This window comes from Arvicanthis niloticus, chromosome 4 (genome assembly GCF_011762505.2).
Source record: "Arvicanthis niloticus isolate mArvNil1 chromosome 4, mArvNil1.pat.X, whole genome shotgun sequence".
Taxonomy (NCBI): Eukaryota; Metazoa; Chordata; class Mammalia; order Rodentia; family Muridae; genus Arvicanthis; species Arvicanthis niloticus.
In genome coordinates, this window is record NC_047661.1 from 125,530,272 (window position 1) to 125,534,655 (window position 4,384).

Genomic DNA, 4,384 nt, shown 5'->3' on the forward strand with positions numbered 1-4,384 from the left:
GGGCATCAAGGACACAGACACACAGCCTACACAGTAAATATGTCCTAACCATAAACAAAATTGCTTTACTTTTCTGTTTGACACAATAGTGACTCCTGTTCCAGTCATTAAGCTCAGCTTATCCCAGTTAACCACAACTCAGAGAGCAACAGTCCCTAACAATTCACAAAAGGTTCTTTGTGGGATCTCGCAGTCTTTCTCCACTTTGGATGACTCCAGTAATACAGGTGCAGACTAGGCTGTTGATTGTTTCACAGACTCCAGTCCCTCCAGCATTGGAAGACTATAAAAAGAAGGAAAGCCGCTCAGCAGGTGACAGCCGTGGGTCTTGGAGCAGCTGGCTGCGAGAGGGAGGTGGAGGCTGTAGACATTTTGCTGCTGAAGCGAGCCGAGCCGCGACACCCGGAGCCGTTTGGATTTGTGGAGTCTGGCCACAGATAAAGAACCGAAATGACTGACTCAAAATACTTCACCACAACCAAGAAAGGGGAGATCTTCGAGCTGAAGGCAGAGCTAAACAGTGACAAGAAGGAGAAGAAGAAGAAGGCCGTAAAGAAAGTGATTGCATCAATGACTGTGGGCAAAGATGTCAGTGCTCTCGTCCCTGATGTGGTGAACTGCATGCAGACAGACAACTTGGAGCTAAAGAAGCTGGTGTACCTGTACTTAATGAACTATGCCAAGAGTCAGCCTGACATGGCCATTATGGCTGTCAACACCTTTGTGAAGGACTGTAAGGACCCCAATCCCCTCATCCGGGCCCTGGCTGTGAGGACTATGGGCTGCATCCGAGTTGACAAGATCACAGAGTACTTGTGTGAACCACTCCGGAAATGCCTAAAGGATGAAGATCCATACGTGCGTAAGACAGCAGCTGTGTGTGTCGCCAAGCTACATGACATCAATGCCCAACTGGTAGAAGACCAGGATTTCCTGGACACACTTAAAGACCTCATCTCTGACTCTAACCCCATGGTGGTAGCAAATGCAGTGGCTGCCCTGTCAGAGATCGCTGAGTCTCACCCCAGTAGCAACCTGCTTGACTTGAACCCACAGTCTATCAACAAGCTGCTGACAGCCCTTAAGGAATGCACTGAGTGGGGCCAGATCTTCATTCTGGACTGTCTGGCCAACTACATGCCTAAGGATGACCGTGAGGCCCAGAGCATCTGTGAGCGGGTCACTCCTAGGCTTTCCCACGTCAACTCTGCTGTGGTGCTGTCTGCGGTGAAGGTGCTGATGAAGTTCATGGAGATGCTGTCCAAGGACATGGATTACTACGCCATGCTGCTCAAGAAGCTGGCCCCTCCCCTGGTCACACTGCTGTCCACAAAGCCAGAGCTGCAGTATGTGGCTCTGCGCAACATCAACCTCATTGTGCAGAAAAGGCCAGAGATCTTGAAGCATGAAATGAAGGTTTTCTTTGTGAAGTACAATGACCCCATCTACGTGAAGCTGGAGAAACTGGACATTATGATCCGCCTGGCCTCCCAGGCCAACATTGCCCAGGTATTGGCGGAACTAAAAGAGCATGCTACAGAAGTAGATCTGGATTTTGTACGGAAGGCAGTGCGCGCCATTGGCCGCTGTGCCATCAAGGTGGAGCAATCTGCAGAGCGCTGTGTGAGCACATTGCTTGATCTCATCCAGACCAAGGTCAACTATGTGGTCCAGGAAGCCATTGTGGTCATTCATTAAGGACATCTTCCGCAAGTACCCCAACAAGTATGAGAGTGTGATAGCCACATTGTGTGAGAATCTGGACTCTCTGGATGAGCCTGAGGCCCGCGCTGCTATGATCTGGATAGTGGGCGAGTATGCTGAGCGGATTGAAAATGCTGATGAGTTGCTGGAGAGCTTTCTTGAAGGTTTCCATGATGAGAGCACCCAGGTCCAGCTACAGCTACTGACAGCTATTGTGAAGCTCTTCCTGAAGAAGCCAACAGAGACTCAGGAGCTGGTACAGCAGGTCCTCAGTTTGGCCACTCAGGACTCAGACAATCCAGACCTTCAGGACCGTGGCTACATCTACTGGCGCCTGCTCTCCACGGACCCTGTAGCTGCCAAAGAGGTGGTACTGGCTGAGAAGCCCCTCATCACAGAGGAGACAGACCTTATTGAGCCTACACTTCTGGATGAACTCATCTGCTACATTGGCACACTGGCCTCTGTCTACCACAAGCCTCCAAACGCCTTTGTGGAGGGTGGCCGGGGAGTGGTGCATAAGAGCCTGCCACCTCGAACTGCCTCGAGCGAGAGCACAGAGAGCCCTGAGACAGCCCCTGCTGGAGCACCTGCTGGTGATCAGCCGGACATCATTCCTGCCCAGGGTGACCTGTTAGGTGACCTCCTCAACCTAGACCTTGGGCCTCCAGTCAGTGGCCCACCCTTAGCTGCCTCCTCAGTGCAAATGGGAGCTGTGGATCTTCTTGGTGGTGGCCTCGACAGCCTGATTGGAGATAGTAACTTTGGGGCACCTTCAGCATCGGTGGCAGCGGCAACAGCACCAACCAGACTTGGAGCACCCATCAGCAGTGGCTTAAGTGACCTCTTTGACCTGACCAGTGGTGTGGGCACCCTTTCAGGATCCTATGTAGCTCCCAAAGCAGTCTGGCTCCCTGCCATGAAGGCCAAGGGGCTGGAGATCTCTGGCACCTTCACGAGGCAGGTCGGCTCCATCTCCATGGACCTGCAGCTGACTAACAAGGCCCCGCAGGTCATGACAGATTTCGCTATCCAGTTCATTCGTAACAGCTTTGGCTTGGCCCCTGCCGCACCACTCCAAGTGCACGCACCACTCAGCCCCAACCAGACTGTGGAGATCTCCCTGCCTCTTAACACAGTGGGCTCAGTCATGAAGATGGAGCCTCTAAACCATCTTCAGGTGGCTGTGAAGAACAACATCGATGTCTTCTATGTCAGCACTTTGTACCCACTGCATGTCCTCTTTGTGGAGGACGGGAAGATGGACTGGCAGATGTTTCTGGCTACATGGAAAGACATTCCCAACGAGAATGAAGCCCAGTTCCAGATCAGAGACTGCCCCCTTAACCCAGAGGCTGCAAGCAACAAGCTGCAAAGCAGTAACATTTTCACTGTTGCCAAGAGGAATGTGGAGGGCCAGGACATGCTCTACCAGTCTTGAAGTTGGCCAGTGGCATCTGGGTACTGGTGGAGCTGCGGATCCAGCCAGGCAACCCCAGCTTCACGCTGTCCCTGAAGTGTCGAGCACCGGAGGTGTCCCACCATGTATACCAGGCCTACGAGACTATCCTCAAGAACTGAAGTTCCTCTCGCATCCACCCTAGCCTTCTGCCAGCCCAATCATGGAACCCTGTGGGTGGCAGAACCTCCTCCTTTCTTTGGGGAGAGGCCAGGTTGGCTCCTGAACCACCCAAGAGGCTCCCCTGATCCTAACTGAGGGCCTGGAGCAGGGCCATGTCTCCTCCTAGAGTGAAATCTCAGTGCATCTCCAGTGGCTGCTTTTTTCTATTGCTGTTGATGTGAGATCAAAGGAAATGGAGCCAGCATAGCATTGCTGGACAGGGGGCCACAGGGTGCTCTTCCTTCTCCTCTTCTGGGTGAATGGCAACCAGAAAATGGAAACCCCCTGGGGTCCTAGCCCATAATCCCTGCCCTGTCTCCTCAGTGACCCTGTCCTGGGTAGAGTCCTCTGGGTGCCAACATTACTGCTTGGGACCTCAAGGGCTAGAGGTGGTGATGGGCAGACATGAGCCCAGAGGAGCAACCTGGGCCAGCACCATCCACTCCATAAAACCCCAGTTGGTGCTCTGTGACCCCCTGTGTGTCCCAGAGCCCATCTAGGATTCTGTTCCTTTATGCCCTGGAGGATGGTCACTGCCTACAAAACATTCCTTGGTGTCCCCTCTGTGAGTCCAGGGCTCTTAGAACAGAAATAGGGTGAAAGGTGGAACAAGGAGCAGTGGCAACGCTTCGGTGTGAGGCTCCCGTGGGTTCTCTAGCATCCGCTGGCTCCCAGTCTGTGTGTGTGACAGTGATGGGTTGTCCTGTTGCTGCTGTTTGATAATAAAGAGATTCTGCTTTTGGAAAAAAAAAAGAAGGAAAAATAGGAAGAAGGGAGAGAGAACCAGAGGTAGAGAAATCTCTGTGGTTTGAAAAGAGCATTAAAACTTTGCAAACAAATAAAACAACAACAACAACAACAACAACACACACATACACACACAACCCAAAATAAAACAAACAATAAAAACACACAACAATACATTTTAGTGACTTAAAGCCACTTATAAAACCCATAAGGAAATCTCTTTCCATTATTAGCTTAGGAAAAGAAACATAAACCACAATGAGATTCCGCTGCACCTTTTAGAATGGTTGGAACTCAAAAGTCAGACGCTAC

General features: G+C 51.5%; 1 pseudogene; it reads left to right on the forward strand.

Annotated features, from left to right (window-relative positions):
* The first annotated feature begins 350 nt into the window (after positions 1-350).
* LOC117707834 (AP-1 complex subunit beta-1 pseudogene) lies at positions 351-3,601 on the forward strand (annotated as a pseudogene).
* The last annotated feature ends 783 nt before the right edge of the window (positions 3,602-4,384 follow it).